This window comes from Manis javanica, chromosome 14, assembly GCF_040802235.1.
Source record: "Manis javanica isolate MJ-LG chromosome 14, MJ_LKY, whole genome shotgun sequence".
Classification (NCBI taxonomy): Eukaryota; Metazoa; Chordata; class Mammalia; order Pholidota; family Manidae; genus Manis; species Manis javanica.
Window position 1 is genome coordinate 88689509 of NC_133169.1, and position 15056 is coordinate 88704564.

A 15056-nucleotide genomic window follows, 5' to 3' on the forward strand; every position below is an offset into this window, starting at 1 on the left:
AGTGGTTGGGGGTTAAGGGACAGAGTGAAAGATGGTGGGGTGGGGCTGGTGGCGGTGAAACATTCCCTCCTTCTCAGGTTGGAGGTGCACTTTCCTTTCCTTGGGTTGTGGGGTCAGTAGGCCTTGCTGGATTTTTTTTTTCTGCTTCATCTGATTTTGTCCATTCCACTGTCTCCCCCAGGTATAAATTTTCTGCTTGAGGCAAATCCTAGCAACCCTGCATTCCTGCCCTGCTAATTACAGCCTTGTACCCCAATCTCAGAGTAAACGTCTTCACCCCCACCAGGTCGGGCCAGGGGAGGAGAATGGGTTCAGCTTTGGGCTTTGCCCTCATATTAAGCTCCTGGCCTTGGGAACTGAGTTAGTGGGAGTGAGGAGAAGAATGGATTCCAAGTCAATGGCAGACATTTATTGAGCACTTATCATGTGCCATGCCTGTGCTAGGCATATTTGCATATGTAATGTTGCTTTAGAAAGCTGTATTCTGGGTCTTCTCATCCCTCTATTAAGATAAGAAGTTAACAGCTCCGTTTTAAGTATTTATCAATTCCACAAAATATTATGCTCTTCCTGTGTGTCAAGCACAGTACTAGGTGTTGGGGTACCTGTGATAAAAGAGATACATGCTATTTTGCCCTTACAGACCTTACTATCAGTGGTGATATCATGGTGAGGGGAGTGGGGGTGAATTGTGCTTTCCCCCTATAATCTTCATCAATACCCGCATTCATTTCTATATTCAGTTGACATTCTCAACCTTCTGTCAAGTGCTAAGCACTGGAAGCCAAACCCTTAACCTAAACAGATTACCTGCCCTCACCTGTATGGAAATTCTGGAACTGCTACTGTTTATAGTCAAGTAGGGGAGGTAGACATTAAACAAATAATTGTTCAAAGAATGATTTAATTACAGTTAACATCAGTGAGGCATTAGGTAGTGCAGAGAGCAAAGGAGGAGGGCACAGCCCTGGGGCTCTGGAGAAGCTTCCCTGCAGCTCGGATCTGCAGAATGGGCTCAGTGGTGGAAGGCCCAGAAGCAGGAAGGAGCCTTGGGGAGTAATAGAGTAACTGATAATAGCCAGGGGGACCCTAGTTCTCTGAGAAGGGAGGACGTGTCAGATCCAAGGTTAGAACTCTTTTGACACTAGCCCCTAGGCTTCCTGGCTCAGTGTATTCAGCTTGGGAGGCTGCAGAGCTTGAAGATGGATGTGCAGACACTGACTCACAGACTGTCAGGGTTCAATCCTACCCTTATAAGCTCTGTAGCTTTGGACAAGTCATTCAGATTTATCTGCCTCAGTTTCTTGCTCTGTAATGTGAAAACTAGTAGTACTGACTGCAAAGGATCAAGTGGCACTTGAATGGAATAATGCACATAAAGCACTTGGAAGAGTGCCTGGCGCATTGTAAGTGCTGAATGCACGTTTAGATGATTCTTCAACATACCAGCCATTTTGATGCAAAGAATGAGTTAGAATTTTAAGAGGAGCCCCCTTATCTTCATGCATCAGAACCTCAGAAAGAGAAAAACAATATAAAATGCTAATGAAGTTTTCTTTATTAATAAATAGTTAAAGCAATAATACTGTGGCTGTCATTGCTCTTTTACCTAGTACAGTTTTTATAGGACAAAAGTTGTATTTTCATCTGTGTAGTTGGGTTTCTTAAGTAATCCATCCACAAGTGGATTTTAACCATGCCCAACACAGATGTTTGAACTGCAGTGGTAACAGATAGTGAGATATGATGCTGAATGTACACTGAATGATGACTTTCTTATATCAATATTGGGGGGAGGGTGGTTAAGCACTTGGTGACTTTGCATAATTTTTAATGTCTAAAACCCTCTATTGTAAGAAGAAGAAAGTCATGGTATCTGCTTCAGAGGGTTGTAGGGTGGGCATTATGTTTTTCAAATAATTTAGCTCATAGCCATGTGCAGATATTTTTTGTGGTCCTCTAATTCCTCTGTATAACAAGGAAATTTTAGAGATTTTGACTTGATTATGATAATACAGATCACTGGCTTCCTCTTTGCTATCCTTCCAATACCCATGGTTTTCACTCTTGCTGAACAGGGCAGTGGAATGTTACGTAAGCAAGCGAAGCATTCCTGAAGACCTCACACAACCCAAGAGTGATTTTCTCATAGGTATGAATGTAAAGTCAGATCTGCACTGTATCAGCTTTGGTTACAGAATCAAGATTTTTATGAATGTATTTATATGACACAGCTCAGATTTGCATTATTTCAAATTCACATAAAATGCAAGGACCCTATTCATTTCATATGTGGGAGCTAAATCCAAGCAACCGCTGAGAGCGGTGAGCTGGAAGAGAAGGGAAAAAATGGCCAAGAGTAGCCCCCTTGGTCTTTGCTTACAAATCACAGAAATTCCCTGGTGACCCTGAAAACTCAGGTGGTACAGAAGTTGGTAAGTTCTGGCTCTGGGATAGACAGACTTAGACTTTGCCCAAAGTGCCGCTTAATTGCTGATGGATCTCAGGTGAGTGACTGATCCTTTAGTCCCTCCATCTGAATGAATGGGCATGATGATTCCTACTCTATAGGGTGGTTCAGTGAGTATCTCATAAATGTCTGTGTCCCTCGTACAAGAGAATGGGGACCCTAGAGACGCACAGGGATAAGGAATGGTGTCTGGCCGCCAGAGGGGTCAGCCCCTTGCTGGAGGCCTGATCTTGGCTTTCATGTTTCATAAGAGGGATGAGGCCCTTCTTTCCGACCTGACACTTGTGCTTTGGGCCACCTGTGCTTCTCTGGCCTCCATTCATGCAGTTTCTTTTGGTCATTCATTCATTCAACTGATCTTTAAGCATCTGCTAGGTACGAGGCACCATGCTAAGCCCTGAGGATGCCACAGTGAAGAAGTTATAGGAATCCCCTGCTCTCATCCAGCTTAGTCTAATGCGGGGAGCAGTCATAAAAAAATAAACATCCAAAAAATAACATAATTTCAGATGTTGAGCAAAGTCACCAAGGAAATAATGAAAGGGTGTAACAACAGTTGGGAGAAGGAGCGGGCCCCTTTAGGGAGGTCAGGGAAAGCCTCTCTGGGCAGTCTGAAGGCTGAGGAGCAGGAGCCGTCCGAATGCCCAGGAAGGGGGGAAGGTGGGTGTGAAGACTAGGGCGGGCATGAACGGGCGCGTTTCAGGAGTACTGGCACCATGGGCCTGGGGCTGGAGGTGCTCGTCTCTGCTCGAGGACATTCTGGCCTCTTCTAGCTGACTTGTACCACCCTGGGGCTGACCCAGGCTCTGGGCTGTGGAGTACACAGCCACGTGTACCAGCCTCAGGCCCTAGGGAAGAAGTTATAACCATCCTGAGTCTGTTGACCATGTGCCAAGGAGCCCTTGGAGGACATGGGCGCTTTCTCAAAACCAGTTTTTACAGAGCCATGTGAAAAGCAATGCAAGTGGGTAGGATATTTTTTTTTCTTTAGCAGTCCTTTTATTGAAGTATAACATATTCGTTGAACCGTATGAAATTACTCATGTTCAACCACTTTTTATGTACAAAGATGGCAATTTAATGGGATTCAACATAATACTTTAAGAAAAGTATACAGATCAGAAGTGTGTGCCTCAGTGAATGTTCACAAAGTGAACATATCTGTGGAAATAGCATCCGGGTCAAGAAATAAAAAGTTACTAGCATTCTGGCAATTCTGGAAGCCACATTCATGCTCCTCCCATGCCATAACCATCCTACCCCACTTCCACCCATAAGGGCCATCGCTGCCTTGGCTTTTGACACCATAGATTCCTGTAGCCTATTTTTTATCTTTCTATAAGTGGAATTTTACAGTAGATGCCTTTTTTTTTTTTTTTTGGTGGGATTCATCCATGTTGTTGCCTATAGTTGTAGTTTCTTTTTCATTTCTGCATAATATTCCTAGATGGGACTATACTACACTATACTTATTCACTCTACTATTGATGGACAGTTAGATTATTTTCAGTGTTTGCTTTTAAGAATACTGCTTGTATGAACATTCTTCTACATGTTGAACACAAGTTTTTATATCTATGGATATATACTGAGGACTGGTTCGGCTTCAATAGGTATTTTTAGACAGTTAATCCAAAGTGGTTGTGTTAATTCACACTGAGCACTGATTTGTACAGTGCCTTCTTGCTACCTAGCTCTTGGGCCAGGGTCTTTGTAAAGTGCTGGTGGGGAGGGTAAATGACATGACGCATGGGAAGAATCTCAGTTTGTGATTAAGAACACAATTCCTGGGGCCAGGTAGGCCCGGGTTTGATTGTTGTCAGTTCTTCTACTTACACACCACCTCTTTGACCTTGGACAAATAGCCCAGTGTCACTAGACCTCAGGTCCTTCCTCTGTAAGATGGTACAAATATGGTAGCTCTTATCTCCCAGGGTCTTTTTACCCATTCCTTCACTTGAGAATTGTTGGTGGAATGCCTACTGTGTGCTGGGCTCCGTTCTGGACCCTGAGAATTCAGGGGTGAGCAATGAATGAGGCTTTGCCCTTGTGGAATGTATCTTCTACCTAGGGGAGGCAGATAATAATGGAGCAAATAATTAAGATAATTTCAGATAGTGATAAATACCATGGAGGCAATAAAACAGGGTACTGTGGTTGAGCAATGGGAGTGAGGATGGTAGGGGAGGCAGGGAGATAGTGACTGGGCTGAGATCCAAATGACCAGATGGAGGCAGCCCTCAGTGGATCTGAGGGAAGAGCTCGCCAGGGAGAAGGGCTAGCTGGTGCAAAGGCCCGGGGGTAGGAGCAAGCTTGGTGTATGTGAACTGCAGAAGGAAGGCTGCTGCTGCTGCAGTTAACAGACTGAGGGGGAGGGCTGTTCCAGATAAGGCAGCAGAAATAGGCAGAGCCAGGGCCTGGTCATGCAGGGCCTTGAAGGCCGTGATTAGGAGTTTGTGTTTTATTGTAGTATCTGTGGCAGTCATTGGAGGGTTTTAAGCAGGAGGCCATCCTGAGCTGATTTACATGAAGATATAAGAGTTTATATGTATGTATATATAAAGGACTTAGCACAGACTCTGACACAGCGATGTTCAGTACATGTTAGTTGTTGCTACCACTATTATTATTGCTACTGATACTCTTAAAGAACCTAAAATTTTTCATCCTCATTGAAGATGAGGAAACCAAGGCATAGAGCCATTCCCGTCCATGTGTAAAGTCAATCAAATTACAGAACAGGATGTAGATTTTATTAATCAAAGGAAATGTGTTTGGGCCCCTTCCCAAATGGGAATTCAAAGACAGAGGATGTTCTCTGTGGTTAGCAATTGTCTGGAGGCAATCATACTCAGGTCCTTTGCCAAAATGCCTGGAGTTCAGTACTTGGGGGCCATTGCCTATGGCCCCATTCATCAGGGGGGATCCTTGGAAAGGCGCAGAACGGTTTAACCTATTCACCTTTGCTCTGGGTCTGATGGCCAAGAATGGAGAGGCACTTCCGCCTTCCGTGCTTGCTACGTTTACTGAGATGCCTTCTGCTGCTCTGGCTGGGAGGCTCTCCTACCACATTCTTGGCATATAAACTGCCCAGGGAGTGTTTTTATGTGTAGGAAAGGCCTTTGAAGGAAGCTGCATTTAATTCTTTCTGACACAGAGAAATCCAAGTAAATAATCTCTGAATGAATGAATGTAAACTGTGTAATGAAACTGGGCAAAGTGTCTTAGTATGTAACACTTGTTTCTGGACAAAGTGCCTTTCTCTTAGTATGGGTTTTTCATTCCTTCATTCGTCAATATTTACGGAGCTCCTTCGAAGTGCCTGGTGTCAGGCACCATACAGCAGTGAGCACAAAGGGTGCCATTCTTGCCCTCATGGAGCTTCCAATCTAGTAGGACATCCATTCATTAAATAATTGCACAAATGTAAATAGAAAATGAGAACAGCAGTAAGTGTTCTGCAGGAGGGATATTAATGCCCGGAGGATATAATAAAGGCTACAGCTTTGGGAAAGTTCTTCTAGTGAGTGAGACGAGCTCAGCCCGAGAGGGTGAGTGGTGGTAAGTGTGTTTGGAGGGTGGAGTGAGAAGTAGTCCAGACAGAGAGCAGCGTCTCCAAAGCTCCTGAGGAGGGAGGGAGCATGCATGGTGAATCCAGGAGAAGGCCACTGTGACCAGAGGGCTGAATATGAGGTACACTGTGGTCCCTCAAGGAGCTAGAGACATGGCAGAGGGGACAGATCACAAAGGGCTTTGGAGGCTATGTTAGGGACATGCAGTTTCATCCTTCTCGGGGTCTGAGGGATGCTGTTAAAAGGCTTGAAACTGTACATGTATGTGTATGAGTGTGTGTGATAGGGAGTGTGTTATTCTGGCTGCAGTGTGGAAATGGATTGGAAACCGCCAGAAAGGGTTCTCTGGAAACTGCCCAGCCTGCCGTGGCCCCTTCGTGCCAGAGGCGAGGAGGGAGCCCTGTTTTCCCACTTCCTGGGTGGTGCACGGGCCCTGTGCTCTCCTTACAATCTGCCCGCGTGTTTGCAAATACTTTCTTTATCAGACTCTCCTCAGATGACTGAACTTGTTTTGCTTGACTTCGTGGAGGAATCAAGTTGGCGGGATAAAGCAGAAGGAAACTTAGCAGCTCTAACCTAACTTGTTTGTTTCACGTGTAACAAGTACAAGTGACTGGATGTTGTATTTTAGCCAGACTGACGAGTTTTGTCTTTGCAGTGCAGAGCAGTACATTTCCGCTTGTATGTCTTTATGTAAGAACTGGAAATTACTGAATTAGTTATATTTCTTTCTATCTTATTTTGTGCTATTGGTCCTGAGTGTGTATGTTTTTTTTTTAAAGATTTAACTTTTTTAGAGCAGTTTTAGATTTATGGCAAAACCGAGAGGAAGATTTCTCTCAGAGATTTCCCGTATACCTCCCAGCCCTACACAGGCATGGCCTCTGCTATGTTCTGGTTTTTATTTTTGTTTTCGCTTCTACTTTCTTGTCTTAGAGATCGAGCTTTTTGTTACTCTCCCATTTTTCTCCCATTGATTACCTTGAAAGATACATTTCTCTGTATGTTTATTCTTTTAGTGAATCCTCTAGGTACTTAAAAGCTAATTACAATTTTTTACCCTCTAAGACAATATGATACAAGGACTTTAAATTACTTTAACTTAAACCCTTTAGTCTCTTCCGACCTGATTTATATTCTGTTGCTGGTGGTGTTTTCATTCTTTGTTTTTTTGACAAATGAGACATTATTGTTTCTTGTACAGAAACACCAATCTCTTTTTCTCTGTTGCCTTTTACAAGAATGTCCATCTGAGATTGCCTCTGTCTGCCTGGAATTCATCCTTTAGAATTTCCTCTAGTAGGGGTCTTTTGACAGTAAATTCTCTCAGTTTTTGTTGGTTTGAAAATGACTTTCTTTCATCCTTACATTTAAATTCTGTAATAAAATTCTGATTGCCAGTTATTTTGTCTCAGCACATTGAAGATACCCTTCTGCCTTCCATTGTGGCGACTGAGAAGTCTGCAGTCAGTCTAACTAGTTTCTCTGTTACCGATCTTTATTTGTCCCTGGCCCGCTGTAATTTCATGAAGATGTAAATAGGTGTAAAAATAGTTTTCTTTATTCTTCTTGGCATTTCTGGTCCCCAAGTTTGGTGTTGTCTTACAATAATTTGGGAAAATGCTCAGCAGGGCCAGCACTAGCATGAAGCCATTGAGTGCCTGGGACACCCTATTTAAGGAAGTGCTCATTTGTGAGTTCATGTAATGCAGAATTGGCTCCAATAGTGAGCGTCTAAAACAAATTTTATGCCTTAGGCACCTCACTCTAGTCCTGGTCCTGACTCTACAAATGCCTCTCTTTCCTTATTCTTTCCTTAATTTTTTTCTATAAATGCTCTAGTCCTGGTCCTGACTCTACAAATGCCACTCTTTCCTTATTCTTTCCTTTATTTTTTTCTATAAATGCAGTTAAACATATATTAAACTATCTTATTTTATCCTCCGATGTCACATATGTCCTTTTCTCTTTGTATTTCTGGGTCATTTTCTAGATGTCTTCAGATCCATCTTCAGGTAAATGAATTCTACCTTTAACAGTTTCTAATCTGCTATTTAATACATCCTAGTTTTAAATTCCCCTCCCCCACCCCAAATTAGCTTGGTTACCTTTTATGGTCTTTTGATCTTGGATCATATATTTAACTCTCATATTCACTTCTTGAGTATATTAAATACACCCATTCCTAGTTTCTACTTGTTAGTTTCTATGTCTATTTCTGTGAGTCTGATTATACTGTTATTTTTACTTGTTCTCAGATATGGCATTTAGTTTTCTGGTGTGTTTTGTGATTTTTAACTTTAGGCCCAATTTCTTGGAACTTTGTGGGCATTCTTGAGGCATGCCCTAAAACTGCAGTCCTTCAGAGAGGATTCGTATTTGCTTTCACCAGCTACTGGAAATTACTCCCACCAGGAGCCCCTTAAATTAAAGTTTCTGTTTGAGGTTTTTTCAGATTATATAGGGTACAAGATAGTATGAATTCAGTCTATAAACTTATGTGAAGGCTGGTTTGCAGTTATGAATTTTCAGGGGAGATTGTTTTTCTTCCCCATCTAATATTAAGGTTAGCCAACCAAATTTCCTTGATGCCCCTTCTGTGCCATGAATTAATTTTTTTTATTTACCCTTATGCAGAGGTTGTAACCCTTTGTGGATCTATTAGACTTCTTACCTTGCATGGGTTTAAACTTTATCTCATGTCATCCTCATCCCTTATATTCATCAAAATGGAAGCTTCAAGTCCCCAAGTTTTAGCAGATACCCTCTAAAGCCATCTTGGAAACTAATGTTCCCATGTTCCCTTTCATGTCTTTTTTGGTGTCTGCATATTTACTTTTTTGCCAATTCAACACTTTTTTTTCTTTTTTAATATGTATTCAATGTTTGGAATTGTTTTCACTGGGAAGGTCATCCAGGGTATTTTGGCCACTATACTGTCAGAAACAGAACCAATTCCTTAACATTCCCAGAGAAAGATGTAGCACAGGGTAGTACAAAAAGTTCGGAGGCCACACCACACTGGATTTGAGTGCACATCTAGTTCTTGCAAGAGCGCCATGATATAGGTACCACCGTCATTGCCGTTGTGTGGGCCAGGACACCAAGCTGAGGCCACAGGATAGAACCAGCACCCAAACCCGTGTGAGGCTGGTGCTTGTGCTCTTACCCTCAGTACTATTCCACCTTTCTAACAGAACTACTGAGGCCTGAAAGTTGAATACTTATTTAAATATAAATAGACTGAAATGTTTACTCTGTGGGGAGGAAACAAGATAGGACTAGGACACTGGACAACAGACACAGTGGTGTTGGAATCCTCTGGAAGTTCCTTGCTCGGCTAGGAGGGATGAAAGCGAGGGCAGAATGAAAGGTGACCCCACATTTCTGAGTGGTAACCAGATGGGTGGTGCTTTTGGGAATAGGGAAGTCAGGAAAAGAACTGTGCTAGGCAAGAGGGGGTGAAAAACAAGAATGGAGGCAAGGGCATCTAGGTGAACAGGGGGAGCTCCTGAGGACCACCTACAGGGAAGCCATATCGGCAGAGAGTTGAGGCTGGTCTTTGAGGGGTTGAGGCAATTTTCTCTGATATTCCATGGTCCTAGGACTTGATTTCTTTTTAGAAACTGTGAGGTGAGGCTGCATTCCAGGACCTGGCCTTGAGATCATTCTTATGTGGCTGGGTCTTGCAGACAAACCAGGAGAATAGAACATCTTTTCTCTGAGGAATCCAGAGAGAGTTGAGCGAAAAACCAACCAAACCATATGATCACTAAGCTGCCTTCACTGTAAAGAAGAGAATGGGGATGCCATGAGCTAGGAGAGACTTTGGGGATCATTTTGCAATTTTCCTGTTAGTCCTCCAGAGATGAAGAACTTGTTCATTCATTCATTGTAAACGTTTTTAAATGAAATACCTTCCCTGAATTGGGTACTGTGTGCTAGACAAGAGGAAGATACTAGTGAAGCAAATATCAAAGATTTATTGACTGCCTATGAAATGCCGTGTCCTTTGTTAAGCACCTGTTGTAGTTTTTACTCTCAAGGACGGCATAAGGTAGAGACTACTCGTGTTGCTTTTGCTTTTTTACAGATAGGGGGATGGGCTAACTGAAACTGGTTATGGTTTGATAACTCACTGTGGGTCATAAAGCTACAGTAGTTAACTTGGACGCAGTCCGAGAGCACCTTTTTCCAGCCCTAGCTTCACCTAACCCCTGGGGCTTTTCTTAGGGTACAGTAAGTGGCTGGCTTGGGGTCTTGCATGAGTCAGGCCAAGCTGGGGATAAGCAGTCTCAGTTCCTACCGTTCCATCCTGCCCTTGGCTTGAGAAAAGACATGTCGTAAAAGGACGGATATGGCCTAGAATAATTATGCCAAGTCACTGCTGGTGAAAACCCCTTGTGTTCACCTCCGTCTAGCCGCCATCTGAAGCCTATCTCAGCTACTGTCCTTGTCACATTTACATCCCTCCCGGCTCCACTGAAAACAGCTGGGATGGTGTCTCATGAGCCAAGAACGTGTTTCCTTCCTTCTCTGGGGCTTCCTCAAGGCTACCTGAGAACACAGCTGTATTCTGGAATCCTATCCTCCAGTTCCTGGGATTTGCCTTGCAGTTCCAGAGAAAGGGAGAAACGTGGGTTCTGTGAGCTACTATTGGGCAGGATCATGAGGAAACAGTCCAGTGGCCTCTTCTATTTTGAGGTGAAGAGGAAGGTGGTCATGCTGCTGACGTGTGAGTCAGTGGGTCAAGGGACTGAACACTATTTGGGCAGAGAACTTGGGAGGGAGGGCCAGATTTGATGAGTCATGCCCAGTTTAGTCTAATCTAGCCATCAGAAGCCTCAAAGACTCAAGGAGTCCACACATGATATACATATAGATATAGATACAGATATAGATATAGATATAGATATAATATAGTACACATATATATGTATATGCATACACACACACACAAGCATGTTCATCACAGTGTTTTAGTGGTAGCAACCTCTATGCCCATCTGTAGGGGATTGATGAAATCAATGATAGTTGCTTTCTACAAAAGAAATCGAAATTGCCATTAAACAATGTGTGGTACAGGTGTGGGTATAGAAAGGTGTTTAAGACTATTAAGTGAATAAAGCAAACCACAGTACAGTGTATGCATGTGTTTCTATAGCCCTGGATGATTTCTGGAAATACGGGAAACTTCTAACCGGTTATTTCTGAAGAGTAAGAATAGAGGTTTTGGTGGGTAGTGACACTTCTGCTCTTTACTTTATAGTCAAACGTACTTTAAAAGAAATTTTACAATGAGCATGTATTGCTTTTATAATATCATGATAATGATAAGGAAAAAGTAGAAGAGAGAGAGACTTAAGAAGGTTCATAATTGAAAGGCACCAAAACAGTTCAGTGCTGAGGGCAGCCAACTGACAAAGTGGGCCTGCGATGACCTTGCATGATGGAACTTGCTCCTAGCCACTGCTTGCAGAGATATGCTTTGACGAGCCGAGGGTGGACATGGAGGTAGGCACTAGCAGGAAATCATTATTTGCAAGGCTGACTCAGTGACAGACGGTCTGCAACAAAATCAAGACCAAAGTTCAACTCTAAGAACAGGGATTGGACTGTCTCAAAACAAAAGCTACCATATATTACTTGGTGTATATCAAAGCAATGTACAAATTGCTTTACTGAGCATTATCTCATTTAATCTTTACAACCAGTCTATGAGGTAGAACTGCTATTATCCCATTTCACAGATGAGGATACTGAAGCTTAGGGGGTCTAAATTACCTGCCTAAATACACCAATAGTAACTGGTCTGCCCTGATGACTGCAGTGCCCCAACAACTAGAATATAATGACAGTTTACTAAAGAACTATTGAATGAGTGTGTGCAAGAATAGGACATCCCTACATCTTTGCCGTCAGGGAGCAGCCAGGCTAGTTGGGAAGACTGCACTAATCTATGTACATAGTATAGTGTTTTATATAAGGCACCCATCCAGATTTAATTGGGCTGCAAAGATGATAAGTACTATTCATATTTTAAAGTTGGGAGATCAACAAGGCCTGAAGTTACCAATGAAGGCATCTTGGAGGAGGAAGGAGTTCAACCAGGTCTGGAAGGGTGGATTGAATTAAGAGAGGGGTGGGGAGAATATGGCAGAGAAGGTATTGCACAAGTAGTGCAGAAGTCTCTCTGGTTTCTGAGACAGTGAAGCATCTTGCCTAATCAGAGTGAGTCGAGTATGTGCAGTAAGCAAACTGGTGTGTGTAGGGAGGGAAAAGAGAGCATTAGAAGTAATTCTGAAGGTTGAAAAACGGCAAACAAGTATGACTTAATGTGGAAGGAAATTAAGAACCTCTGAAGGTGTTTTGGACACTGTGAAAAGTGATGCTTTCAAGAGATTAATCTGACAGGTGTCAAAAGTGACTTGGAGTGAAGGAGGGAGCCTGTGAAAACCAAGGTGTGGGGTGATGGGGGCCTGGCAAGAGGAATGAAAAAGGAGGGTCAGTGTGAGCACTGCTATAAAAGAAGAGAGGGCAACAGGACTTGATGATTGAAAAGAAACAGACGATGAAGGAAAGGGCTTGAGTCAAATAATTCCAGGGCTTCAAACTCAGGTGTCTAAAGAAGGGAATGCCTATATCTGGAACAGAGAATTGGGAGAAGGTTCTGTTTGCTATTTGACATGGTTGGGAAAAGATGATGAATTGAGTTTCATTACAAATCTCCTTTTTATCCATCCCCCCCCGCAACAAGACTGTAAGACAGCGTAGGGACTTTTTCTCTCTCAGTTTTTTTTAGTGGTATAATGCATAGGGCTCCCTTCGTCTGGGCTAGTTCATTCATTCAGCATCTCTTTATTACGCTGTCATTATGTTCTGGTTGTTGGGAACATTGCAGCAAGCAGGGTAGACCTGGTCCCTGTTGTCACTAAAAATGGTAAGGGCAACTGGTAAGGGCACTTGTCAAACATTTTATCATAGATTGTACCTTGGAATAAAAATACCATCACAACCATTCATTCATTCCTTTGTTGTACAAATATTTATCGAGTGGTGCCCTGACTCTACTTTCAGCCCTTATACTCACAGACTAGAAGAGGACAGAGAAGTAGATAGGTAATAATAATATGGTATAGTAATTGTAGTGAGATGAAAAGCGCCAGCTGTTGTGGGAGCAAGTAGGTAGGTTATCTGCCCACCTTTGGGGGGGCCGGTGGCTAGGCAGGGATGTTTCCCTGGCAAGAATAATGAGGTGTTAGCTATATAAGGGCAGAAGGTGGGGTGCAAAAGGAACTTCTAGTTAGAAGACCTGGACACTGGAGAGACCTAGGCTTGTTGGGGAATGATTTAAACTAGGCTTTTATACCTAGCAAAGCTACCAATCAAAATGTAAAGAAAGAATAAAAGGAAAGATATCTTCTGATATGCAAGGTATCAAAAAATGTACCTCCCATTTCTCTCTTCTCAGGAAGGCTGGTGGACAACCTGCACCAACAAAACTGAGAAGTAAATCAAGAGAACGGGCAACATGGGAATAACTGCATTGAGCTCAGGTAGGCAGGGGCTGGATTGGAAGAAGTTCTATAGTTTGGACTTCGTGATAATGACAAAATTACTTAACATAATACTAGAATGGTATTCTAAAGGAGTGATATTTTTTTCCAACTTTGAATCCAGGGGCCCCTTTTGGGCAACATTGTGATTGACTTCAACCAGAAACTGTAGTTTTAATCTGTTTTTTATATTTTCTGTTACTTTGAAAAGGATTCTGCTGCATTTTAAAGAGTTTGGAAGCCATTGTACTAGAAGAATCTAAATATATGTGTAACTACAATTTAAGCAGCCTTGTGCAATTTGGCAGGGGCTCTAGAAACTCCCAGGGCTACACTATGCTATGCCCCAAGTTCCTGGGGCAATGCACTGTGGGACAGAGTAGTGTGTAGGGTGCTGATAAGGTCTAGCTACCAAGTTTCAGCAGAGCTCTCTGCTGGCCATTCTTCCTTCAGCAGCAAAGGTGATCCCTAGAAATACATTTCTACTAGAACAGATCTGCCCCCATGTCTTTCAGACTGCCAAGAAATAAATTTTAAGAGTGCAGACATGGGCTAGGGGTAACACAGCATGACCATAGCTCTTCTCCTGCTGAGCTTTGCCACAGCTGAGTAAGGTGTGTGTGAGAGAGACAGACACAGAGACAGAGACAGAGTCATAGAGGCAGAGAGAAACTGTTCAGTGGGCTCAGAAGAAATTTATGGGTACGTTATATTTTAGCACATAAATAGCAGAGCAAGAGCAGCAATCCAGGTGTTCTTGAAATCCGAAGCCAGAGAGAACCTTTTATTTATGGATTCAGCACACAGACATTTGTTTCCTCCCCCATATCTGCATTTCAAGTACGATGATAAAAGATCAGCTCAGAAACCAAGCAGAATGTTATGGTGTTTACTGGTTTTGCTAGCTATAAAAAAGGGCGTTCCCCAGTGCCCCCATCATCTGGGTAAAATCCTTCCCCACCCTCTTCTAACCAACCTTTTTCCCTCCCCCAGTAAGCAAGTGAATTTTAAATACCATTCTAAAGTCGTTGGCTGGTGACCTGGAAAATTCCTCCTGCTTTCTTATGCTGTTAATGGCCCATCCGTGTAAACCTCCTACCCCCAGAAATTTTCTCCTAACTAGACTGGGGAAGAAGGAAGCAGAAGTTAAAAAAAAAAAATTGAAATGAAGGATTCCTATTTCTAAGGGCTTTGGAAAGATTAAGATAAGCAGGCCCAGATGAATGGAAGGAAGGAATTTCATTTGTCTTGACTGTCTGTAACGGCAGCTAGCACAAGAGTGTGTGTAAGTATGGCCTTGGTGAAAGACTTTAGAACAAGGTGATAATTTTTTAATGCAGTGATAGCTCAACCATGTAGGATTTTTGTGGACACACGTCTTGGAAGACCTCCAATTCTGCAGGCCAAGATTCGGACTTACCTTTTGGGATGTATAAGCTAGTACATGTGGGATCATTG

At 42.8% G+C, this 15056-nt stretch overlaps 1 long non-coding RNA gene across 3 annotated transcripts in view; it reads left to right on the plus strand.

The window, feature by feature from the left end:
• The window catches only part of LOC108391032 (uncharacterized), a 332816-nt gene that overhangs the window by 2607 nt on the left and 315153 nt on the right, over positions 1-15056 (plus strand). For all 3 annotated transcript variants that reach the window (XR_012125171.1, XR_012125170.1, XR_012125169.1), the window contains exon 2: positions 13514-13598. This is a non-coding gene — a long non-coding RNA (uncharacterized lncRNA). The remainder of the gene's footprint in view (positions 1-13513; positions 13599-15056) is intronic.